Source organism: Schistocerca americana, chromosome 4, assembly GCF_021461395.2.
Source record: "Schistocerca americana isolate TAMUIC-IGC-003095 chromosome 4, iqSchAmer2.1, whole genome shotgun sequence".
In the NCBI taxonomy this organism is placed as follows: Eukaryota; Metazoa; Arthropoda; class Insecta; order Orthoptera; family Acrididae; genus Schistocerca; species Schistocerca americana.
The window spans coordinates 705,311,728-705,339,447 of NC_060122.1; positions in this window are offsets into that span (position 1 = coordinate 705,311,728).

Consider the following 27,720-nt stretch of genomic DNA (forward strand, 5'->3'; position numbering starts at 1 on the left):
CAATTACTTGCTCACCGTTTGACAAACAACAATTAATAATGCGTATTGTACATTATTTGGATGAAGATGGAAGTTGGTTGTCAGAATGTCAACTTCCAAAACTGTTCTTTCTTCGACGTATTCTGGATAGCAAGCACATTTCAAAGATTTTCTATACCAAATGATCGATTAATGAAGATGTCACAGTGTTTAAAAGGGTTAAGAGATTTCTGACGAGAGGCACTTGGGCCAGCACAACCGAGAGCTGGTGATAGGCCAGCTCGGCCACGTGGTCTCGCCGTGTTACCTGTTGGAACCACACAAAGCTTCCTAATTTATCCTTGACTGGGTTTTCTGGTGGTTTTCTTCTGCGAGCAGCTCTGGTCGTTGCTTCCACTTTTTGCTATGAACGAGAGATGTAGTAATATGCCTTGAAGTTGATTTCAGATAGTGATTTCTTACAACGAGTTACAGAAGCAACTTGGTGTATATATTGCATGCAGAATTTTCAGACCTTTTACTTGCCTTTATTTGTGTTAAAATTTAACGTTTGTTGTTCAGTAATAATTTTAGGTCTCGATGCAGTTGGAACAGAATCGGGTTCTAGTTAATCTATCTGAGTGGTAGGTTTCTTGAATAAATCAAAGTCTCGTGTATTTAAATGTTTCGAGCATTTTCTAATGCACCAAGAACTTTTTTTTTCAATTTTTTTCTTATTTAGGTGCCCAGCGTATCAGGCTTTGAACGCACACAACTGGCTATTAAAATTGCTACACCAAGAAGAAATGCAGATGATACACTGGTATTCATTGGACAAATACATTATACTAGAACTGACATGGGATTACATTTTCACGCAATTTGGGTGCATACATCCAGAGAAATCAGTACCCAGAACAACCACCTCTGGCCGTAATAACGGCCTTGATACGCCTGGGCATTGAGTCGAACAGAGCTCGGATGGCGTGTACATGTACAGCTGCCCACGCAGTTCAACACGATACCACAGTTCATCAAGAGTAGTTACTGGCGTATTGTGACGAGCCAGTTGCTCGGCCACCGTTGACCAGACGTTTTCAATTGGTGAGAGATCTGGAGAATGTGCTGGCCAGGGCAGCAGTCGAACATTTTCTGTATCCAGAAAGGCCCGTACAGGACCTGCGACATGGGGTCGTGCATTATCCTACTGAAATGTAGGGTTTCGCAGGGATCGAATGAAGGGTAGAGCCACGGGTCGTAACACATCTGAAATGTAACGTCCACTGTTCAAAGTGCCGTCAATGCGAAGAACAGGTGACCGGGACGTGTAACCAATGGCACCCCATATCATCACGCCGGGTGACACGCCAGTATGGCGATGACGAATACACGCTTCCAATGCGCGTTCACCGCGATGTCGCCAAACACGGATGCTACCATCATGATGCTGTAAACAGAATCTGGATTCATCCGAAAAAATGACGTTTTGCTATTCGTTCACCCAGGTTCGTCGTTGGGTACGCCATCACAGGCGCTCCTCTCTGTGATACAGCGTCAGGGGTAACCGCAGTCATGGTCTCTGAGCTGACAGTCCATGCTGCTGCAAACGTCGTCGAACTGTTCGTGCAGATGGTTGTTGTCTTGCAAACGTCCCCATCTGTTGACTCAGGGATCGAGACGTGGCTGCACGATCCGTTACAGCCATGCGGATAAGGTGCCTGTCATCTCGACTGCTAGTGATACGAGGCCGTTGGGATCCAGCACGGCGTTCCGTATTACCCTCCTGAACCTGCCGATTCCATACTATGCTAACAGTTATTGGATCTCGACCAACGCGAGCAGCAATGTCGAGATACGATAAACCGCAATCGCGATAGGCTACAATCCGACCTTTATCAAAGTCGGTAACGTGACTCCTTACACGAGGCATCACAACAACATTTCACCAGGCAACGTCGGCCAACTGTTGTTTGTGTATGAGAAATCGGCGCCAACCTTGTGTGAATGCTCTGAGAAGCTAATCATTTGCATATCACAGCATCTTCTTTCTGTCGGTTAAATTTCGCGTCTGTAGCACGTCATCTTCGTGGTGTAACAACTTTAATGGCCAGTAGTGTATTCTTTCCTGTATCGATGATTATATTCGGAGACGAAACAAGCACCAACTGAACTGAAGCTTCTGTGATTTATTCACAATGCCGTATCACTGATGAATTCATATTAAAAAAAAAAAAATCAGTTGCTTACGTGTTGTTTCGTTCCTTTTGCAAAACTGCGTTTAACATGCATATACAGGGTGTTACTAAAAGGTACGGCCGAACTTTCAGGAAACATTCCTTACACACAAAGAAAGAAAATATGTTATGTGGACATGTGTCCGGAAACGCTTACTTTCCATATGTTAGAGCTCATTTTATTACTTCTCTTCAAATCACATTAATCATGGAATGGAAACACACAGCAACAGAACGTACCAGCGTGACTTCAAACACTTTGTTACAGGAAATGTTCAAAATGTCCTCCGTTAGCGAGGATACATGCATCCACCCTCCTTCGCATGGAATCCCTGATGCGCTGATGCAGCCCTGGAGAATGGCGTATTGTATCACAGCCGTCCACAATACGAGCACGAAGAGTCTCTACACTTGGTACGGGGGTTGCGTAGACAAGAGCTTTCAAATGCCCCCATAAATGAAAGCCAAGAGGGTTGAGGTCAGGACAGCGTGGAGGCCATGGAATTTGTCCGCCTCTACCAATACATCGGTCACCGAATCTGTTGTTGAGAAGCGTACGAACACTTCGACTGAAATGTGCAGGAGCTCCATCGTGCATGAACCACATGTTGTGTCGTACTTGTAAAGGCACATGTTCTGGCAGCACAGGTAGAGTATCCCGTATGAAATCATGATAACGTGCTCCATTGACCGTAGGTGGAAGAACATGGGTCCCAATCAAGACATCACCAACAATGCCTGCCCAAACGTTCACAGAAAATCTGTGTTGATGACGTGGTTGCACAATTGCGAGCGGATTCTCGTCAGCCCACACATGTTGATTGTGAAAATTTACAATTTGATCACGTCGGAATGAAGCCTCATCCGTAAAGAGAATATTTGCACTGAAATGGGGATTGACACATTGTTGGATGAACCATTCGCAGAAGTGTACCCGTGGAGGCCAATCAGCTGCTGATAGTGCCTGCACACGCTGTACGTGGAACGGAAACAACTGGTTCTCCCGTAGCACTCTCCATACAGTAACGTGGTCAACGTTACCTTGTACAGCAGCAACTTCTCTGACGCTGACATTAGGGTTATCGTCAACTGCACGAAGAATTGCCTCGTCCATTGCAGGTATCCTCGTCGTTCTAGGTCTTCCCCAGTCTTGAGTCATAGGCTGGAATGTTCCGTGCTCCCTAAGACGCCGATCAATTGCTTCGAACGTCTTCCTGTCGGGACACCTTCGTTCTGGAAATCTGTCTTGATACAAACGTACCGCGCCACGGCTATTGCCCCGTGCTAATCCATAGATCAAATGGGCATCTGCCAACTCCGCATTTGTAAACATTGCACTGACTGCAAAACCACGTTCGTGATGAACACTAACCTGTTGATGCTACGTACTGATGTGCTTGATGCTAGTACCGTAGAGCAATGTGTCGCATGTCAACACAAGCACAGAAGTCAACATTACCTTCCTTCAATTGGGCCAACTGGCGGTGAAACGAGGAAGTACAGTACATACTGACGAAACTAAAATGAGCTCTAACATGGAAATTAAGCGTTTCCGGACACATGTCCACATAACATCTTTTTTTTATTTGTGTGTGAGGAATGTTTCCTGAAAGTTTGGCCGTACCTTTTTGTAACACCCTGTATATCCTGAGCAAGAATGCTACCGAAAGAGAGGCGCAACTGCAACCAACAGGAAGCCTTTGGTACTCTTTGCGTGCTCCTCAGGTTTGCAGGTAAGTGACGGCGTTGAAGCACTGAGACTGTTCGCTGTTTATCTCACTATTTTCGACATGACTACTACGCATCTTTATGTTTCAGTGTTACAGATAGAAAGGCGTTAGGGCATCACACTGAGACACTTAAGCTCATTGCACTTAATTCATCTATAAGGCCGATTATGTACACGTTCGTCGAGTATGAAATTGCTAGAAATAGCTGTGATCATAAGACTCACTTAAGTATTCATTTATGTCGCCAGTTCTTTCCGTTATGCAAAATAAGCATTAACTACTCTGAAATACTTTTAGTGAAATATTCTTATTGGCAGATTGCATTATAAATAATTCCTTGGGTGTAAACTTTATATACAAAGAGCCACTTATTCAGGGGGGGACTGATGACCTTAGCTGTTTAGTCCCCCCTTAAACATGCCACCAATCACCACCACTTATTTAGGGCATTTTTCTGAAGACATATTTTCAAGTACTAGAATCAGATACAAAGGAGTAGTTAGCTTACAAAGGTGATACTAAAATTGTACAGTCCTCAGGTGGTCATGGTGCTTTCGTGACATATACTAAGATTTGAGGAACACAAATTTAGGCCAATAGTTGTTATAAATTACATGTCCATTGCAACCGTATAAAATCCGCACTCCCCTTTGTCGGTATCGAGACGTAATTCCTCTTGTTCACGCTTGTCGTGTGCCTCGACTTTTGGCCACTGTTGACTTCAATCAGGCGTTCGATCGGGTCGATCACGACTACCTGGAATAGGTGTTCCGCAATATGGGATACGCTGATACTACCATCGACATCGTAATGCGGAGCGACGTCCAGTGTTCCCTAGAATGGCCGTCTCGCTTTCCCATCTCGATCCGTCGCTCAAATCGTCAAGGCTGCCCGCTCTCTACACTGTTGTATGCTTTCGCCATGGGACCGTTGCTCTGCGACCTGGATCAATGCTTGTCTGGGATGTCGATGACCGTGTACTGAGCTGCACTGCTTATATAGACGATTTTGTCCTCGTTCTTTGTAGCCGTGCTGAGGTCAGGGAGTCACTGTCGTAGATTACCGCCTGCGGTGAAACTTCAGTTACCTTCCTTAACGTCCGCAAATCGAGAGCTGTGGCTAAAGAAGAGGGGCATCTTGTGGACAGCGCTGCTCCATTGCGTGTGGCTGCTACTCTCCGATGCTTAGGACTCGGTTTCGCAAATGATCTGCGGAGCATGACTATCATCAACTGCCGGCGTCCACTGTCCCAGTTACGAGCTGGGCTCCTAGCTCATCGTTTACAAGCGCTCGAGCTTATGCAACGGACAAAATATGTTAATGTGTATGTGGCGTCACGAAATCCCACGAGGCACAGACACGTTCCATTCGATCATCCGCGATCCGCCGCCTGCTAGCGGCTTTGGGTTGCTATGTTTGCCACGGCTTGCTGTTTATGACACGGTACGAAACCCTCATCTCCGTGGTGCAGGGGCTGTTTAGGCCTGCATCATGTCACTGACGGAGCAATAGCCCTTTCCGTTTGCTCCTATGTACCTGTCTGTTGCTGGAGGTCCTTCCTCCACGCTCTCAGCCTCTATCCAGCTTTTCAAACGTCCCGCCGCTCTTAATTACTTTCGCCATTTTTTCCTAGAAATTAGCTATGTCCGTACTGCGATTCTGTCAACGCGCTTGAGGTCCACGGAGGCGATATATGGTTTTCTTCAGAAGAACAGGTCACAGAATGTAGTTGAGGGGAACCATCTAAACGTTGACCGAAGTGCCGTCTAGCGATCGGTGTTCGCTCCTTACCTCGCCGCTGATGTCTACTTTGCACGGTACCTCACAGTGAGTGGGAAGCAAGTATGCCGGTCACCCCTTCACGAGATTCACTTTGCAGACGCCCCGTTGTGTGTCGCCTATGATATTTCTGGACACGGGTGAGGATTGGTCATAGGTGTGTGGTTTTTGGCGCGACAAATGGTGGCCTTCGTTACCCACACGACTCCTCGTCAGATACCTCCTCACCTACTCCTCTCTCCGGACTCGAGATAGTTCTTACAAACGAACTCCAAGAGGTGCATTTGTGGACAAGCAGTCCACTACTTGTTTGTTGACGGTGAGATAAATGTCCTTGATTTTTGCAATGCCTTAATGAACGACATAGTGCAGTTGTCCGCAATCCCAAATACAATTTTTCCCTAATTTTCTCTGTAGTGTTTTTAAACCCACCGCGGAGTTGGGGTTTACTGCAGTGAAGAGCTGATCCACGCCTTTTCTACTGTTAGTACTGGTTACTCTATGGTCACAGGAACGTTCATCTCCGAAAAACTAAGACTCGGTAGTTCCACCGAGTAACAATTTAATAAATAATAAGAAATAAAAAAATAAAGGCTTATCTCAGTGATGTGCTTTGTACTTCCATCCCACATTCCCTACGCTTTCCTTGGTTCCTGGAGGAGGGAACGGGACACGGTGGTCAGTCCTCAGGTTGTGCCCCTGCCCACTTAACCCCAACGCCTCCTTTTGGACGCCAGGAAGGTTTTTTTGGAAAAAGATTGTCATGCATGGTAAAGGGCAGAACGGGATGGTGTGCCAGGTACAGATCATATCCACCCAGCGGATGAACGGCGAAAGTCGATGTGTCGGCCAGCCTGGGTGTTGTTTTTAGGCGGTTTCCAACATCCCACTTGGTGAATGCTGGTCTGGCACCCAAGTCCCGCCTCAGTTGCACCATTCGCAACATTCAGAAAACTTTTGCTCACTTTCACTTGAATGACACTACAAGCATTTCCATCCACAGGGTTAATCGGGCGGCGATAGGAATAGCATCTAGCCATCCCTTCAACTAACCGTGCGAAATCCATTCATAACTATACCGATCCTGCACCGGTGAGGGATAAAGGAAAAAGAAAAAAGGGAACAAGATGGCTGTTACAGATTTAAAGTGAAAATATAGTTGTTTTGCATTACATTGGGTGTCCAAAAGTCATAGGAAGGAACTGAATGTGATTTCGGTTGTCGGCTCCTGAAGCCAAACCCGTGCATTTGTCTCCGTACAGAGCTGGTACTCCCAACATCCAAATGGGTGGCAGTCTCACAGCAGATCATCGTTCGCCCCGTATGCCACTGTGGAGGCGACGCCACGTCCTTCCGACTAACGTGTGTGGTCATCCGCTGCGGCATTTTAAGCGTGTGGAAACATCGTCTCTGTGATACTGAAGATTCGCCCTGGATACTGTTGACGTTGGTAACCCTAATTCTGATGTGATCTCCCATATCCTATGACCCATGCATCTTGCACTAGCTATCAATCCATGTTCAAAGTCAGTGAAACTTAAGATTTGCTGCGTTGTTCACTACACACGATTCTGTAACTGTTCAGATATCGCGTCTATATTTGTGCCAAGCGTCGCACTCAGCCTCAATCCTGGGGCGTCATGCACGACACGTCTTTAAATGGGAAAAGGCTTCCCTTGACTTTTGGCTTGCTGCTGTAATTCCTCTGCCAGTTCGTGCTCGCGAACAGTGCATTATCGAACACGGTTTGGACAAAAATGTGGAAACATCGCGAGAAATGCATGCTTGAACAGAGATCAGATGCTAGCCAAGCTTGAAAGTTGTGCTGTTGTATTTGACCACGAACGGCACCAACACCTTGGAAGTGGCAATCGTGGCAAGTGAATTGGAAGGTGCGATAATTCACAAATTATTCTACTTTCTGGGCAAGCGCATCTGTTGAAAGACGTGATGTTAGGAAGAACTCCGGAAAGAGCTGGTAAAACTGTTGTTTATAAAACACAACGGGTTTCGCGGTCTAAGCTGTATCATCAGGTACAACAACATTGAAAGATCATAGACATACCCATCGCTCCAAGTCAAAATTTACTATTCAGTGAGTATCGTCAGTACTATGGTGAGCGAAAGGTAAAGAAGGCGTGCTCCGTTGTTCAGAATTTACCTGCATCGGTGTGACGGCACGGAAGCTCGGTGCGGGGCAAGGCAAAAGCGGCCCGAACGAACGACGAAGAGAGACTAGCTCCAACCGCAAATTATTGGTGCTCATTTGCTTAGTACTTTCGTAACCAAAGCAGCCGAAATGTTTGGTGTTGAAACACCGTATTGATTTACATCACTTACACAGAAAGCGCAAAACCATCATCTTATAAGTCTCAACGCGGACGAAAGTGCGCGTTGAGTCATCGCGACGGACTGTCATTGAAGCGGATTGTAACGAATAAGAAGATGACAGCTGCAAAAGTCACTGCAGAACTGAACGTTGCACTAGCGAATCCTGTCAGTAGCATAACAACATGAAGGGAGCTCCACAAGCAGGGTATTGGAGGGCGATATGATATTCCCAAGCTTATCATTCTGACGCTAAATCTTGGAAGGGAAAAACGTGGTTCCGAAGTCACAAAGCCTGTACTACGGAGCAAAGGAAGAAAGCCACTTGCTCGGATGAATCTTTTTTCCGTACTGCTTCCAAAAGTTGGAAACAACTGGCCTAGTTTGGGTCCCAAGAGTCAAATACGGCAGGGGTTCGGTAATGATTTGGCCAGCCACATCGTAGTATTCCACGGGCCCTCTGTAAGGTCTCGTTATTGTCAAATACTGTGTGGCCATTTTGGCTAATCAGATCTATCTCGTCGTACAAGGTTTGTTCCCCAGTGATAATGCTGTATTCCAAGACGAGAGGGGGTAGGGGGTGGGTTGCTGTTCACACAGTTCGCATCGTTGCGAACTCATTTTGTGAGAAAGAGAATGGTCATACTTCCCAATGTCACCTCGGATACTTGATCTCAACATGACTGAGAGCTTCTGCTCTCCTTTTGAGAGAATGGTGCATAAACACTACCCACATCCATCGCCGTTAACTGAACGTGCCACTATTTTACAGGAAGAATGGTATAATATCTCCTTGAAAAGCAAACATGACCTGTATTGATCCATTCTACGCCAACCGGAAGCTGTTTTGAGTGTCAACGGGTTTGCTACACCGTATTAGGCACGCTAATGTGTTGTGTTTTCCATGTTTCCATATCTTTGCCCACTTACTGTACGTGTGAATGTAGACTTTTGCGGCGTATATTTTTGTGAAAATATTCGCCAGAAAAAGATGAGACACTAATCGAAATGTCGCGGAATCCCAAAGCAGCCACTTGGGTGGAAGCTCGTAAAGATTTATTCAACGCGCGTCTGATTTATCGAGAAACAGCAATTATTACCACGGGCATAAACATATAGCTAACGGCAGAGCTCTACAACAATAACCTATTCCTCCGTTGTTGGCTACGGAACGATATCAAGCAAAAATAACGGACTGTCGCCACGTTCGTAATAGCCGCTATCCTATCTGACCTGTCTCTTTACCACCGCATATCGAACGCTACAGCGTTAAAAACGCACTTAACGTATTGTTGCGGTGAAAGGGTTTAATATTTAACGGTTCCCGCGGCACATATCTCACGGGAATGTCCTTCGGCGCGTGGCTGCTGAACGTCCCAATATGTTGCGCTGGCGTTTGTTTTAAGATTCACGGGCGTGAGCTATTAGCCGCAATATTTGTCCGCCGTTGCCATAAACCAGACGTCGCTCCGGTCTTAAATCAAAACGAGCCTCCGATTTATGCCGCTATTGAGTGCGTTTACGTTCCTGCCCACATAAATTACGCTCCCCATCCGCAACTGTGGAACAATTTAAGTGCGCGCTTAAAGAGACCAATTGAGGGCGTCTGTCTAGCGCTGGTGCGACTAGGACGCGTCACTTTACCTACACGATGGTCGGGATAATTTCCTGTTCTTTAAAGTACATAGTATAGGTCAGTCACGAAAGGCCTCTGGAATTAAAATCGGAAGAGACAGAACGAAAAAGCATGAATTCGAATCAAATTTAATGCTTAAAAAAACACTCTTTACCTGTTGTAGCTTCCTTTGTAATGAAAACAATATAAATATATTTTTTTCGATTGGAATGGCATTTGCCATATTTAGTAACCCATAACCATACTGAAAAATTTTTAAGAAAGATTCATACGGTTTTATAACATCGCACTTTCAGCCGAACGAACACATATAATTATGGTACGAGGGACTTTCAATAAGTAATGCAACACATTTTTTCTCGGTCACTTTCGGTTGAAAAAAAAAAAAAACTCGGTATCTGTTGTCTGACTTCGTGGAATATTCAGCCCCTACAGTTTCAGCAAGTTCCGATAGGTGGTGGCGCTATACGTAACGTCTGTTACAGACGACACCAGTCAGTGAACAAAAGAGCGGTGAGTCGTTGGGCGAGGCGTCTGTCTTCGTCGCAACAAGGTCACGCAAACCGGTCCGGTCTCCCACATGATGGCTGTCCACGCATGGTTGTGACTCCTGCCACGTTGGAACGTGTGGACATTCTCAGTCGAAGTGATCAACGGATCACAATCAAAAAACCTCGCTGCATAGCTGGATGTCTCTGTTAGCAGTGCTGATAAGCTCGTCCATCAGTTGAGATACTCAAAGGTTTGTACCTGATGGGTTCCACGTCACCTGACAGAAGACCACAAAGAGCAATGAAGAACCATCTGTGAAGAATTTCTTGCGCGTTACGAGGCTGATCGTCTCAGTTTTTCGTCGAAATCGCCACAAGCGATGAAACATAGGCTCATCTCTTCGGAAAAAAGCGGCAATCCACGAAGCATCACCTTGAGCCAGGAAAGTCATGGCGACTATCTTCTGGGACTCTGAAGGGGCTACTCTGTTTCATGTCCTCCCTCATGGAGCAACGATCGACTTTAAAGTGCACTGTGCTATCTTTAGCAAATTACAGAAACGAATCCAGCCTGTTCGTCGCTACAAAAACGCAAACGGACTTCGCCTTCTTCATGAAAACTCTAGGTCTCACAAGATTACGCACCCGAGAGGACTTACAAAAATTCGTTAGACTACTTCTCCTCATCCGCCCGACAACCAGCATCTCGCTCCTTTCATCTTCCATCTGTGTGGCCCAATGAAGGATGCCCTCCGTGCGAAGCAGTGCGTCGATGATGGGGAGATTATTGAACGTCGAGCAGTAGAGTTGTTACATGCTGATATACAGGCCCTCCCTGTAAGGTGGCATAAGGCCGTCTTAATGAATGGAGATTATGTTGAAAATAGGGTTTCGTAGCCTAAAGAGTGGGAAATAATATGGCGTATTGAAATCCCTAATAAAACCACCCTGTTTCCAAAACAAAACAAAAAATGGTAGCATTACTTATTGAACGCCCCTTATAAATTTTAACATGCACAGTAGGACTACAGAGATTTGATTTTTAAAAGAACCACTTATTTTTAAAAGGGTATATATTTTACAGTCTTTTACATGTGTACACACACTAACTTTGGGTAATTTTTTTGATTTCGATTTGGGTGAAAGTTTATATTTACCTTCCATAGTATTTACTGTGTTCTCCACCAAACTCTCGTCTAACACCCAAGAGAGAATCAAACTCGTTCCATTCTTTTGGCAAGAAGTCTGTAGTTGCTGCTTTTACTGCTGTTGCTATGCGTTGTCGAAGTATACCTAAAATGATGGAGGGAGAGGCACATAGACAAACTCTTTCACAAACCCCCACAAAAGATAACAACATACCGTGAGATTAGGCGACCTTAATAACCAATCGAGTAATGCGACGTTGGTATGTTTCTTACGATGTAGGAGGTGCAGTCACGCCCTCTAGACAAAAATCAAGCCACATTGTTGTAACAGGATTACACCTGCTGAAACAGAAGAGGCGAAATGCCTTTTGTTGCCGTGATGTCGCCATCTCTACTTGACACGCATTGGCTACCGAACGATCGAGGGAGCAAGTGAACGAGGGAGTGAGCTACTGGCACCAAGGTACGCCACTAGAGTCGATGTGTAAATCAGTCTACAGTCTTGTGAAATCATACAAATCATTTTAAGGCAACCTATATTCCTTATAAAGGACAACTCAGTAAACTATTGTGACGTCATTGAATGCGGAAGTTATCAACGAAGATCGGACATGATGCCAAGAATCACGTCGAACATATACTCCTGGAAATTGAAATAAGAAATCATTGTCCCAGGAAGGGGAAACTTTATTGACACATTCCTGGGGTCAGATACATCACATGATCACACTTACAGAACCACAGGCACGTAGACACAGGCAACAGAGCATGCACAATGTCGGCACTAGTACAGTGTATATCCACCTTTCGCAGCAATGCAGGCTGCTATTCTCCCATGGAGACGATCGTAGAGATGCTGGATGTAGTCCTGTGGAACGGCTTGACATGCCATTTCCACCTGGCGCCTCAGTTGGACCAGCGTTCGTGCTGGACGTGCAGACCGCGTGAGACGACGCTTCATCCAGTCCCAAACATGCTCAATGGGGGACAGATCCGGAGATCTTGCTGGCCAGGGTAGTTGACTTACACCTTCTAAAGCACGTTGGGTGGCACGGGATACATGCGGACGTGCATTGTCCTGTTGGAACAGCAAGTTCCATTGCCGGTCTAGGAATGGTAGAACGATGGGTTCGATGACGGTTTGGATGTACCGCGCACTATTCAGTGTCCCCTCGACGATCACCAGTGGTGTACGGCCAGTGTAGGAGATCGCTCCCCACACCATGATGCCGGGTGTTGGCCCTGTGTGCCTCGGTCGTATGCAGTCCTGATTGTGGCGCTCACCTGCACGGCGCCAAACACGCATACGACCATCATTGGCACCAAGGCAGAAGCGACTCTCATCGCTGAAGACGACACGTCTCCATTCGTCCCTCCATTCACGCCTGTCGCGACACCACTGGAGGCGGGCTGCACGATGTTGGGGCGTGAGCGGAAGACGGCCTAACGGTGTGCGGGACCGTAGCCCAGCTTCATGGAGACGGTTGCGAATGGTCCTCGCCGATACCCCAGGAGCAACAGTGTCCCTAATTTGCTGGGAAGTGGCGGTGCGGTCCCCTACGACACTGCGTAGGATCCTACGGTCTTGGCGTGCATCCGTGCGTCGCTGCGGTCCGGTCCCAGGTCGACGGGCACGTGCACCTTCCGCCGACCACTGGCGACAACATCGATGTACTGTGGAGACCTCACGCCCCACGTGTTGAGCAATTCGGCGGTACGTCCACCCGGCCTCCCGCATGCCCACTATACGCCCTCGCTCAAAGTCCGTCAACTGCACATACGGTTCACGTCCACGCTGTCGCGGCATGCTACCAGTGTTAAAGACTGCGATGGAGCTCCGTATGCCACGGCAAACTGGCTGACACTGACGGCGGCGGTGCACAAATGCTGCGCAGCTAGCGCCATTCGACGGCCAACACCGCGGTTCCTGGTGTGTCCGCTGTGCCGTGCGTGTGATCATTGCTTGTACAGCCCTCTCGCAGTGTCTGGAGCAAGTATGGTGGGTCTGACACACCGGTGTCAATGTGTTCTTTTTTCCATTTCCAGGAGTGTAAAAACAGGAAGTCTCAGTTGGAGTGCTTGCATCTTTCCTATGTAACATTCGAATGCTGGGTTAAACTTTAGCTGTTTAAAGCAGATGACTGATCATTGACCGTTGAAAGTAGTGATATGTTTTTGGTGTTGATAGCACTGGAATGGATAAAACCCAGTACTTCCTAGGAGCCTGTTCCTTGAGAATAGCAAGAAGAGAACTGCAAACAGGAATGTCAGTTGAGGCGGGATGGTTCCAATTTTCCTGTTGAAAACACTAGTCCCATTTAAACCGTGCTGGGATATGTAAAAATTGCAATTAAAACAAAACTGACAATATTTCACTTAATATATTGTGTTCACTACGCGAACAGTTAAATTTAGAGCCGTTCATTTAAAAGTAACTCTAACTAAAAATTCGTCTTTTTCTCCGAAGGATAAAGAGCTATCACACCTGCACTCAAAATACGTTGCATGGAGCTTGTTCGCATTGAGTAGCGAGTCAGAAGAAGTCGATCGAAGCACTTACGGGGCCTTGTACAGTTCTCAAAGTATTTTTACGAATGTATTCGTTGTGAAACAGCGAAACTAATTGGCAACCCCTAAAAAGAAGAAAAAGTCGAAATTGAAAACCTAGTTTAATAATCAATGTTACAAGGCTTAGTCATCGTATTACATATGATTACCATGAGGGGCACGGCGCCGTTGACTTCAAGTTGAATTCTACGTGGCGCAGTCGAGCTAGGCCCTTTGACGATGCAGACGGCTTCTTGGACGGAGTGAGCAGACACGCTTCTTTTTAAACTTTACAAATATTTTTCGCCTTTTTTGAACCTGCTTTTCCTAGCCCTTACAAATAAAAACGAAACGGGTTTCGAAAAAAATCCTCTTTAACTGCATTATGCTTAAGACGGTAAAACCAATAATAACTGATTATAAAAACTGCTGCAGAATGTGGCCATGCAGACAGACACATTATAATAAAATAGACTGCACGTAATCAAGCCAGTTCTCCCACTCCCCTTCTGCCCGGTGTCAAAGATTGCGATTAGTATAATGCTCACTGTACTGTGCGTTTGTTATCCCTAACATCGTTCACACTGTTTGGTTAGTGACAGTTACTTAGAATGAACAGCGGTAGTATCGTTATATCTGAGACTGACTCCAAGTGCTGTGTGCTGAACACAAAAACATTCTTTTGTCCGGGCCCACATTTAATGTGGCATCACGATTTCCGCTTATCAGGGCCTAAATTCCGGCGAGTGAGAGACTGCTTTCCGGAAATTAGCGGCAGGGAGATGCGTGCCTGATGAAGAGATAGCTTGAGGTAACACTGAATTTCGTTGACTCGGTATCCGTCGGCATCGATGCAGTCTTTGCGGCTAGTCTCTAGTTTCTTAAGTGAATTTCTGGTTGATGAACGAATTGTCCTTAATTAAAGTTCCAGTTTCGAAACGCTGTATGCAGAGAACCACTGCTCAAAATGACGTCAAATTTAAACAGTATGTTATTGACACAGGGGGAAACATCATGGAAAAAAAATGAAAAGTTTACCAACAGATGGTGCTGTAAGCGACTTAACGCAAATGGGGTAGGCTCCAAATGACAGATGAATCGTAACACGACGACTATGGTTTGACTTGCGTATTACACCATCCGTATTGTTCATTGTACATGACTGCACAAGCCCAGCAGTCAACACTGTCAGTTAGGTAAGTCAAGGTAGTACCAACGCGGTGCGAAAAATCAGTTTTAATTGCCCTAAAGCCAAAAACTGCAGGAAGATCCACAATGAAATCGGTTGTTAATTGTCCTGGGGCCGAAAATCACGTAAAAAGCAACAATTAAATCCGTTTTTAACTGTCCTGAGGCCAAATACAGCATAAAAAGCATCAACTGTCCCGAGGCCAAATACAGCATAAAAAGCATCATTGAAATCGGTTTTTAAGTGTTGTGAGACTGACGCAGAAATGTTCGATACGCTGTCTACCGTTTTCTATCACTAGTTGAAATCGAGGAAGAGTATGTTCCACAACAGATCGCAGTGTCTCAGAGGTCACGTTCTCAAGCGTTGCGTAGTGAGTGCCTTCAATTCTGTATGTCTGTAATGGGATCGCAGAGGACAGCGTGTCTGCATGTATACAACACAGATGTCTGAGACTTGAGAGGGTCTCTGGAAGTACATAGTTTCATTTGATTTATGAGAAATACCCACCGGGAATCTGAATGCCGCCTGGTGACGATGTGGGTATGTGAGTATATAAGCGGAACAGAAGTTATTGGGGAATCACACTACCAAAGAAACGGTCAGCAAATTAAGAAATCCACTGGCATGCGCGACTTTGACAAAGGGACGATTTTTATACCCTGCGCATGGAAACGATCGTTTCAGAAACGACGAAGCAGGTCGCCTGTTTGCGTGCTACTTCCGTGAAATTCTGTGCAAAGCGGTTGAAGAACGTCAAAATCAGGAACAGCCGACAATGTCTCATTGGAGAAAGTGGAGGTCGCAAGCTTGTCCGCTCTGTAAAGTAGGATAGACCGTGATCGGTGCAGATCTGACGACAGGGTGCAATCCTGATGCAGGCAAGAGTGATTCAGAAGACAGCTTTAAGCCCACATTGCTCATCATGGGTATCCACAACAGAGGATCCCTACGTATTGCCGTGTTAACCCAACGACGTCGTCAGTTACATTTTCTGTGGGCACGGAATCATTGAGGTTTGGCCACGACCAATATAACCATTTTGCCACTTCAGATGAATTATTTTTATTATTACACCAGGTCGGTTACTGTGTTGGGATATATGAAGGGCGTTCTATAAATAATGCAATCCATTTTTTTTTCTGAAAGCAGGTTAATTTTATTCAGGATTCCAGTACACGATATTATTCCCCACTCTTTTTGAGTCTTGTACGGCTCGTGTTCGTCTCATTAATTGTTTGCAATCTTCTATTACGGTAGTGCCGCTTCGTTTTCTTATTTCATTTACTGGCGTCACTAACTTCCTTCCTTACTTGCCAGTGAATGGCAGCACCAGCGCGTATCGATAAGCAGACTGTCGTACCTTCTCTGGAGCGACTGATAGTATTTCTGGATTGTCGTGTGTCGGGTAGTCAGTGAGTGTGAGACGCACCAGCAATGCAGTCGCGACGGAGCAGCAGTCGCGGACGGACCAGCCAGCAGTTCAGTCGGTCGGTTGGCGTGGAGCAGCACCAAAGCCCCCGTCGCGCGGAGTCGGGCTGGAGCCGCTGGTGGTGTGCATGTGAGGTTGGAGTGTGAGGTGCTGCTTGTGAGTGCTACGAAGTTCGTTGCCCACCGATCTTGGACATGAAAGTTGAGACCTCACTTAACTTACTATCGAGCTTCAACTGTTTACATTTCTTCGTTTGATCCTGGTTGTCACTTTTGGGAAAGTCAGCTAAGATTCCAGCCATCTTCCTGTGAAATTTAACTGAATTTATTTCTGTTATGGGAGTTCATCAGCGCTATCTTCTGCCTTGTGGCCGTTGACGTTCCTGTTACCTGGCCTGGTCGTTGATATAATTTTAGGCAATGTACTTTCCTCAACGTGTTGTCCAGCGGGGTGTGTAGTTCGATAGCTGAGGTGTTGTTGGTCGTTGTGGGCGCCAATATTCTGTGAGTCGTGTATTGAAATCTTGTGGTCGTTTTGCTGGTTGCGTGGAGCGCAACTGATTTGGTCTGATTGGTCGGTCGGCTGTCTGTCGGTTGGGTTGCCTCCAGAGTAAGAAGTCCTTGGACAGGGTGCCTGTCTCACCTCAACGGGCGTTAGTGTTACAATCCCAGGTCGACCCTTGGAAACTTCTAAGCGCCGTTCTTTGTGTATTATGTAGTAATTTCCCTATTTGGATTTTAGTTACTTCGTTGATGAGTGGCTTTCATCCGAGTATTAATATCTCTTAAATTAATGTTCTTCTCTTGCCCTTAAGGCATGAGACTGTCGCCGGCCGGTGTGGCCGTGCGGTTCTAGGCGCTTCAGTCTGGAACCGCGTGACCGCTACGGTCGCAGGTTCGTATCCTGCCTCGGGCATGGATGTGTGTGATGTCCTTAGGTTAGTTAGGTTTAAGTAGTTCTATGTTCTAGGGGACTGATGACCACAGATGTTGAGTCCCATAGTGCTCAGAGCCATTTGAACCATTTGAACCATGAGATTGTCATATTTTTATACGGGGCCTTCAGCTGAATTTTACTAGAGAGGTTTTAAGATAAGGCCTTCTGCCTTTTAGATTGAAACTCTTTCTAGGCTCCAAGCCGTTAAACATATTTTGTTGATATGTGGCCTTCAGCTGAGTATCAATATCTCTTAAATTAATGTGTTTGTCTTGCCCTTGAGGCATGAGCTTGTTATTCTTTATTTTATATGAAATGTTTTAAGATACGGCCTTCTGCTCTTTAAAATTAAAACTCTTCTTCTAGGGCTTAAGCCGTTAAATTATTTGTTGGTGAGCGGCCTTCATCCGAATTTTAATATCTCTTAAATTAATCATCTTATCTTGCCCTCAAGGCATAAGCTTGTTGTGCTTTTGACTGGAGCTTTCAGCCCAATTTACATGAAATGTTTTATGATAAGGCCTTCTGCCTTTTGATTGAAACTCCTCTTATTGCTTAATATGTGACCTCCAACCTACTTTTAAAATTAAATTGCTAAGGCCTTCAGCCGATTAGATTGAAGATTTAGAAGAGATTCTTGGGTGAAACCACGAGAAGAACCTTGTACTTCAATTTGGCTTAAGCCTTGTGTCTTGGATTTTAAATGTGGCCTTCAGCCGATCTAAAATTAAACAAAGAAGGTCGATTAACGTTTTGAATGTTTTGCATCTTTGTTGTAATATTGTGTGTTTATAAATAAAGTTTGTATGTTGAGTGCAACTGACAGGAACTCATTTTGGCCCCTTTCCACAACCTAATCCGCTCTGTCCTGCTAGCCCAAGTATTTCACTTTTAGTTACGAAACTCTGTTTTTCACCAAAATCTCTGTTCAATGCGACAGCCTTAAACCTTACTGGGAAGGCCTGTACGCCCGCATGGTACCACTCTACTGGTCGACGTCAGAGCCGACGTCTCGCTCCATCAATAACCTCCTCATCATCCATGTATTGCCTCCCGCAGAGTGCATCCTTCATTGGGCCAAAAAAGGCAGAAGTTGGAAGGTGCCAGATTAGGGCTGTAGAGTGGATGAGGAAGAACAGTCCAATGAAGTTTTCTGAGCTTTTGTCGGGTGTGCAGATCTGAGTGAGGCCTCGCGTTGTCATGGAGTAAGAGAAGTTTTTGTAGCGACGAACACGCTGAAGTCATTTCTTCAATTTTGTGAGATTAGCACAGTCCACTTCAGAGTTCAAAGTTGCATCATGAGAGCGGACATCACACTGAATAACCCCTTCAGAGTCTCAGAAGACCGTCGCCATGACTTTACCGTCTGAGGGTGCGGCTTTGAACTTTTTCTTCAGACGAGATGCCTTGTGGAAGCATTCTACGCTCTGCCGTCTTGTTTCCGGTTCGAAGTGTTGAACCACTGCTTTATCGCGTGAGACGACGTTGGAAAAAAAAAAAAGGTGTGACGATCAGCCCACTAACAAGGAAACAGTTCCATACAGATGGTACTTCGCTGCGGTTTGTGGTCATCCGTTAGGCGGCGACGAGCCCAGAGGGCATGCTCGTGTCAGTACTACCAGCAGAGGTATCCAGTTGAGCAGCGTGCTGTTTGCCAGCTATCCGTCGTTCACCTCGAGTGGGAGTGTACGTTACAACACTGAAGGACTCACATCTGCGTGCTACAGGTCGGCTCCCGAAAGGTCGGACATATTTCCATGATCTTATTGAGATAATGGCAAACACATTGCCCAACCACTTGAAGTGCTTTTTATCACTGCGATGCTCTGGTTTTCCGCCAAAAGAAATTCAATGACAGCTCTTTCTTTGGAACGCATCTCCGTGACAGACACCATATTGAAGGCTCCATGTAGTGGGGCCACATATCGGAATTTCATGAAACTTTAGGGACTGAAGCGGGGATGTTCCCTGCTCTCCCACAACAAATTCCGAATTTCTTCAACCGAAATTGGCCGAGAAAATAACTGTGTTTGCTTTACTTATTGAATGTCCCTCGTACCTTCATCCAGGAAAACGGCTGCTCGAAACACGCACCCCTCCCCCCCCCCCTCCACCTCACTGACGCAGAGGCTGGTTGGGGCAGCATCGTGCTACGGTGTGTGTTTACCTAGTATTTCGTTGGAGCTGTAGCGGTAATTGAAGGCACTGAGCTAGGTGGTGCAGTGGCTAGCACATTGAACTCGCATTCGGGGGGACGTCCGGCGATCCTGATTTAGGTTTTCCGTGATTTCCCTAAACCACTCCAGGCAAATGTCGGGATGGTTGCTTTGAAATGGCCGGCACGGTAGCTCAGCGTGTTCGGACAGAGGGTTACGTACATTCTGTAATAAAAAAAAACTGAGTTAATCGATCATCAACGAACTTAATCGGAGGTCTTACGACGTCCGCCCCGAGCAGATACAAAGAACAAACGCGGACAAAATGAGAAAAAAAAAAGGCACGCCCGACTTCCTTCCCCGTCCTTCCCTAATCCGATGAGACCGATGACCTCGCTGTCTGCTCTCCGCCCCCAATCAAATTGCTCAAATGGCTCTGAGCACTATAGGACTTAACATCTGAGGTCATCAGTCCCCTAGAACTTAGAACTACTTAAACCTAACTAACCTAAGGACATCACACACATCCATGCCCGAGGCAGGATTCGATCCTGCGACCGTAGCAGCCACGCGGATCCAGACTGGAGCGCCTAGAACCGCTCGACCACACCGGCCGGCCTCCCCCAAACACCCCAACCCAGTAATTGAAGGCACGGCGACGGCTTTGGGTACGTGAACATAACTGCAGCACATCTGTATTCCCCCCACGTTTCAGGTCTTCCCCGACGGCGATATGAAGTTCAAAATGTTCAAATGTGTGTGAAATCTTATGGGACTTAACTGCTAAGGTCATCAGTCCCTAAGCCTACACACTACTTAACCTAAATTATCCTAAGGCCAAACACACACACCCATGCCCGAGGGAGGACTCGAACCTCTGACGGGATCAGCCGCACAGTCCATGACTGCAGCGCCTTAGACCGCTCGGTTAATCCAGCGCGGCGGCGATATGATCTTCCTGTAGAATACCTGTCCGTGTAATAACGGTGAAGCGTTTTGTAGTGGTTTGAGAAGCATGGTAGGGAAGTTACGTTGATGTCCTGGCAAACAAATACGCCTGATGTGAACTTGATGGATCGTGTCGAGCCAGCTCTGCTACCAAGGCCCGTAATTTACGGGAATTGCGTGACATGAGTATAGCAGCTGGTTTCACGTACCTTCAGAAATCTGCCAAATGCTTGTGGAAACCACGCCACGCAGAATAGATGTTGTGTTGCGTTCCAAACGTGGGCCGACCACAGAACATAGAAGTAAATAAAGTTCAGTGGCTCTGAGCACTATGGGACTTAACATCTGAGGTCATCAGTCCCCTAGAACTTAGAACTACTTAAACCTAACTAACCTAAGGACATCACACACATCCATGCCCGAGGCAGGATTCGAACCTGCGGCCGTAGCGATCGCGCGGTTCCATACTGTAGCGCCTAGAACGGCTCGGCCACTCCGGCCGGCGTAAATGAAGTACCGTCGAGTCGTGTGAGGTGTATCCAGCATCCCGCTCCATCTGGGTGACCACAACCACAGAGGTACTGGTCACTCGACGCAACTCGTATTGTACAATACACGGGGAGTGAAATTTAAACTTATCCGATTTGCCAAGAAAAATTGTATTGCGTAGATGAAGCAAAGCTACATCAGTCTGTGTATTTAGCTTCTCAAGTTTCCGCGAAAAAAAAAGAAAAAGAAAACACTATTTTGTGATTCGCGCGTGTTCTCATTCGATTTTTAAGATGCTATTCCGTTAAAAAAAAACTATTTTCCGCATCTCATAGAAACACGTGACAGCTTGGTAATGAAATTGCTTTCATTTTGTTATTGCTCATAATTATTTTAGTACTTCAAAGTAAAGTACAGGACTGCGTGTATATTGAATTCTTTGTAGTGAAAAATATAGTCGCTAGCCAGTTTGCGTTTGGTGAGCTTTATGCCACACATTACAGCGTTAAAAATACAGCTGACGTAGTTAAATTGTGCAATTAGATTCATCCCCTTTCCGTTCTCGACAAGATACGTGAGATACAGCGGGGATTGTCTGCGACGACGTTGGCACCTACGCGCTGCTCTTGCCGCCTGCTATGCGGAGTGCGAAGCTGACTCGTAACATCGTGAGCCATCAGCTCACGGCGCAGACTATATTTTTAGGGTTCTGTTCCTCAATCGGTAAAAATATAACATTCATAAGATCTGTTTGCTGTCCGTCTGCCTGCCTGCCTGCCTGCCAGTCTGTCTGTGAAGACCCTGTACACGTATCAAGCTGATACTTATAGCACTTACTAAAGTCTACCGTTCCTTGGCAAACGCCGGCCGGAGTGGCCGAGCGGTTCTAGGCGCTACAGTCTGGAACCGCGCGACCGCTGCGGTCGCAGGTTCGAATCCTGCCTCGGGCATGGATGTGTGTGATGTCCTTAGGTTAGTTAGGTTTAAGTAGTTCTAAGTTCTAGGGGACTGATGACCTCAGCAGTTAAGTCCCATAGTGCTCAGAGCCATTTGAACCATTTGAACCCTTGGCAATGTAAAAAACGTAAGCATCTACGGCGATTTAGTCAAGAGATAGGACTATTTATGTCACGTATTGATACACTACTGACCATTAAAATTTCTACACCAAGAACAAATGCAGATGATAAACGGGTATTCATTCGACAAATACATTATATTAGAACTGGCATGTGATTACATTTTCACGCAATTTGGGTGCATAGATCCTAAGAAATCATTACCCAGAACAACCACCTCTGGCTGTAATAACGGCCTTGATACGCCTGGGCATTGAGTCAAACAGAGCATGGATGGCGTGTGCAGGTACAGCTGCGCATGAAGCTTCAACACGATACGACAGTTTACCAAGAGTAGTGACTGGCGTATTGTGACGAACCAGTTGCTCGGCCACCATTGACCAGAAGTTTTCAGTTGGTGAGAGATCTGGAGAATGTGCTGGCCAGGGCAGCAGTGGAACATTTTCTGTATCCAGAAAGGCCCATACAGGACCTGTAACATGCGGTCGTGCATTATCCTGCTAAAATGTAGGGTTTCGCAGCGATCGAATCAAGGTTAGAGCCACGGGTTGTAAAACATTTGAAATGTGACGTCCACTGTTCAAAGTGCCGTCAATGCGAACAAGAGGTGATCGAGACGTGTAACCAATGGCACCCCATACCATCACGCCGGGTGATACGCCGGTATGGCGATGACGAATACACGCTTCCAATGTTCGTTAACCGCAATGTCGCCAAACACGGATGCGACCATCATGATGCTGTAAACAGAACCTGGATGCATCCGAAAAAATGACGTTTTGCCATTCGTGCACCCAGGTTCGTTGTTGAGTACACCATCGCAACACCCCTGTCGTTGATGCAGCGTCAAGGGTAATCGCAGCCGTGGTCTCCGAGTTGACAGTCCATGCTGCTGCAAACGTCGTCGAACTGTTCGTGCAGATGGTTGTTGTCTCGCAAACGTCCTCATCTGTTGACGAGGCTGCACGATCCGTTACAGCCATGCGAATAAGATGCCTGTCATCTCGACTGCTAGTGGTACGAGGCCGTTGGGATCCAGCACGGCGTTCCGTATTACCCTCCTGAATCCACCGATTCCATATTCTGCTAACAGTCATTGGATCTCGACCAACGCGAGCAGCAATGTCGCGATACGATAAACCGCAATCGCGATAGGCTACAATCCGACCTTTATCAAAGTCGGAAACGTGATGGTACGCATTTCTCCTCCTTACACGAGGCATCACAACAACGTTTCACCAGGCAACGCCGCTCATTTGCTGTTTGTGAATGAGAAATCGGTTGGAAACTTTCCTCATGTGAACACGTTTTAGGTGTCGCCACCGGCACCAAACTTGTGTGAATCCTCTGAAAAGCTAATCATTTGCATATCACGGCATCTTCTTCCTGTCGGTTAAATTTCGCGTCTGTAGCACGTCATCTTCGTGGTGTAGCAATTTTAATGGCCAGTAGTGTATTTGATATCTTTCTAATTTCGATATCGATAACAGGCAAAAAATTCTCGATTCCCAAGATGGATTTTTATATGCATCATTAAATTTGTACGGAAACCGTGCTGGGCTGTCCTACTCGCACTTAACCGGAGTTTTTCCAGTCTGTTCTACTTGGTTTCAGGATACGCTATTACCTACGTTATTTTGTCCACAACGTTACGTATATTACTGAATTTTTTCACTCATGTACGCAATTATCTTGTAAAGATATGAATTTAAGGCAAAACCAATAAAAAGGCGAGATGAGGCAGTAAAGAAGCAGAGGCAGAGAAAACAGTAGGGAATCTTGTACTGCGCTAGGCGCTGTAGATACCCGAGGTGTGCGGGATCGAAGCACCTGCCCTCCGGTCCTTCGCCACTGGGAAGCCCCTCTACATACTTACAGGCTCTGGGGGACCAACAGGCTATTAAGCAGGTAGTCATAATCAGTGTATATTTCTCGAATATCTGTTTCCTATTCCAGGATAAGAAAAATAAACATGCACATCGATTCGATTTGGAGTCTCGCGATAAGTGATTGGGAGAGTCTTTTGGCAGTACAGTAGGGAACTTCCTGGCAGATTAAAACTGCGTGCCGGACACACAGTTTTACTCTGCCAGGAAGTTTCATATCAGCGCACACTCCGCTGCAGAGTGAAAATCTCATTCCAGTACAGTAGGGATCCCACCACGTCGGCTCGCGAGCACGCCGTGCCGCGCAGCGCCGCCAGAAGAATAGAGGCGTTGTGCGAGGCGGAAGTGCCGGTAGCTGCGCTGCGCTCTGCAGGGGTCGCTGACCCCGGATAAAGGCGCGAGAATTAGCGACCCAGCGTGGGGCCGGCCGCGGCATGATTCGGCACTCGGCGGCGCGATACCGATCGTGCGCGCTTCCTGCAGACGTGCTAAGGGGACGGGCCTTTTACGATATCGGCAGCACCTCCGCAGACTGTATTCGTTAGCGCCGGCAGTAAACTGCTTGGACGCGGTCGGGCGAGTGTGTTCCTGCTTTCCCTCCGGCGCGGGAGAGCTCCTTTAATGATGTAGCTAGTCTGCGGCTCGCACATGGCTTCTCTCCGGAAGCTATTACAGCCTCTGGGGCATGAGAACGGAAATGTGCGCCCACTAAGTACTCTTGAACTTCTGCTTGTGTGAATCTTCCATTTCTAGAAGTGAAGCGCGCTATTCCTGTAGTCCATCACTCAAGTGAAAATGTTTCTCTTGTATGCATACTGCTCTTCCTATTTAAAAAAAAAACGCGATTGATATCCGTTTGACCTATGGCAGCGCCATCTAGCGGCCAACCAAAGCGCCATTTGGTTTCCCCCTTCAAGCTAGACAAGTTTCATTCTTTGTAGTTTTTTTTCGTTTGACGCTTATTTCGTGAGATATTTGGCCCGGTCACGATCAATGGACCACCCTGTATATTATTTTCCTACCATATAATGTTTATTTCACTAATTTAAGAACCAACGCACGGTATGCACCTTGATATTTTAATGATTAGTTGTTCAACACAATGAACGTCACTCACTACACGAATACATTTTGCTCTTATTGGCTCCATTAACGTAACAAATAAAAATCCATTTTTTACTAAAAATAACGCTCTTCGACATAAATAGGACTGAATAGGGCCAGTAACGTCATAGGATATGTAAAATTCATTAGTGACCAAGATATCCTCACATTTTCATTTAGTACGAAGAGTAGCTACAGTTCCAAATTGTTAGCTTCGCTCGAACTACTGGCAAGCAGAACTGACATTTAGCCACCGTTCTAGTTGCTCTCCTGTGTACATTATCTTACAGTTAACGGTACTAATTAAAATGCAGTATACTATAAACGTATATAAATTAAAGCTTTGAATGAAAGTAAATTTTGCAAAACGCTCCACATTTTCTCGGCACACAATAAAACGTCTTGACACGGCCCAGAGGACTATAAGGATATGCACTGAAACAATACAGACAAATATAGCGTAGAAACAGTAACTTGTTGGAGGAACATAAAACAGCAGTAAGTAAAATAGCTTGCCACTAAGGTTAATTAAGATGAATGCAATCATTGTGGCTGACCAATTGTTTCACTGAATTATCTGAATTTTTGGAGATCGGGAATAGCAACTGTTGTGTCTAGACAAGACAGCCTAGACACAATGAGAGGAAGCCGAAAGGCACGCGCTAAGCCAAAGCAGGGTGCGTGAGGTCTGAAACAGGATACGTTATGAATGCTATAAAGAAAAGTACATAGCTTCTGGAATACTTAACTTTAATCCATCCTTTTGGTACATCTGGAAATTGTGGCGATACAAGTGAGACTCTTTAGATACATGCAATGTTACTAATGGCGCCTTGCTAGGTCGTAGCCATTGACTTAGCTGAAGGCTATTCTAACTATCTGCTCGGCAAAGGAGCGAGGCTTCGTCAGTGTAGTCGCTAGCAACGTCGTCCGTACAACTGGGGCGAGTGCTAGTCCGTATCTCGAGACCTGCCTTGTGGTGGCGCTCGGTCTGCGATCCCTGACAGTGGCGACACGCGGGTCCGACATGTACTAATGGACCGCGGCCGATTGAAAGCTACCACCTAGCAAGTGTGGTGTCTGGCGGTGACACCACAGCAACAAGTGATTTTTTGGTGGGCTTTGTTAACAGTGTAAAATAAATAATGACTACCGGTAATACTATAGAGCGAGTTGACTGTAATGCATGGCAGATCACAGTTGAATAAAACACGTAAATAAAACTCTTGTTGAAATTTTTAATACGTAATGTGTGCTTTAATAAAATAATTTAAAAAATAATATTTTATTAAGTATTTTTATTACAAATTCGAACAACTATTTTGTTTATACGTTCTGCTCATCTAAGGAAGGTTGAAACTTCCCCTTTTGAAGAATTATTTACGAGACTATGCTTATCCTGACACACAATATTTTTAGCGCAACGCAATCTGACTTTCAAAAATCCCTACAAAATAATGGCTCTGACTAACATTGACCTATACGTTTCACAAATCACTTACCTCACAAAAATCTTGGTTACTCGAGCTACTGCAATAAAGAGAGCGCCACTACCGCCAGCTAGATAAAAGATTCAAACTACTCAAGGCACTAACTACTGATAGGCATAGTTAGCAAATGAAAGATTTTAATAGAGAACAAACAATGTATTTACCTTAATAGTCATAATATATATAGCAGTTCATGACAAATTTCAAAACTCCGCCATTTCTCTCCCCACATCCACCACTGCTGGCGACTCACCTCCAACTGCCCAATGCTACGCGCTGTTCACAGCCAGCTGCCGCTGCCCAACACTACAATGGCAGACAACAATGCAAACTAACCACAGACTGCACACAGCACAGCCAGTGATTTTCATACAGAGCGCTACGTAAAGTTGCCAATAAGAAAACATAAACAGCCTACTACATAGCCCCCATGCTCCCCACAAAAAATTTTACAAATTGTTTTGGGTACTGGCCAATACAGATTTGAAAAAAATTTTCATAATTACAGTAAGAAAGATATTAAATGCACACACTTATTGATACAATGTTGGTCAAAAGCTATAATTTTCCCACAGTCCATAAAGACAGTCCTAATCATTCATCACATTAAAATTGCAGTGTTTTTCTCAAAGTCTGAGCAGTAAAAGAAAATGCACATGGAAGTAAAGGATTTCCATGCAGTCTTGAAGAGGTAGTGTTGTCCTTCCAACGGAAAGACAGTGCTGACTCTCGACATGCAGACAGGTAGTGGGCCACAACAGAGCAAACCCACCGCAGAGTCAGTCGAAGTTTTGATGAATATTGGTCGGTAGGTCATCACAGAGCAGACCATTGTAGTCCTGGTAGAGAGTATGGTATTGGTGGGCCACCAGAGGTGCAGACCCACTGCAGTCCTTGTAGAAATAATGGTATTGGTGGATCATCAAAGGTGCAGACCCACTGTAGTCCTTGTAGAGACGGCCAGCAGCCATCTGTTGCAACTGTCCAGTTGCACAATCACTATCTAAGAGACTTGTGGACAATATAGCAAGTCCATAAACCACCACTTGTGCACTCAAAAAGTTTTTGGAATTGTCCTTAGAACCAGCAATGCTGTTATCCAGTCCCTTGCTGAATTATTAACACACGTGCAAACACTAACAGTCCCTACTTCTCACATA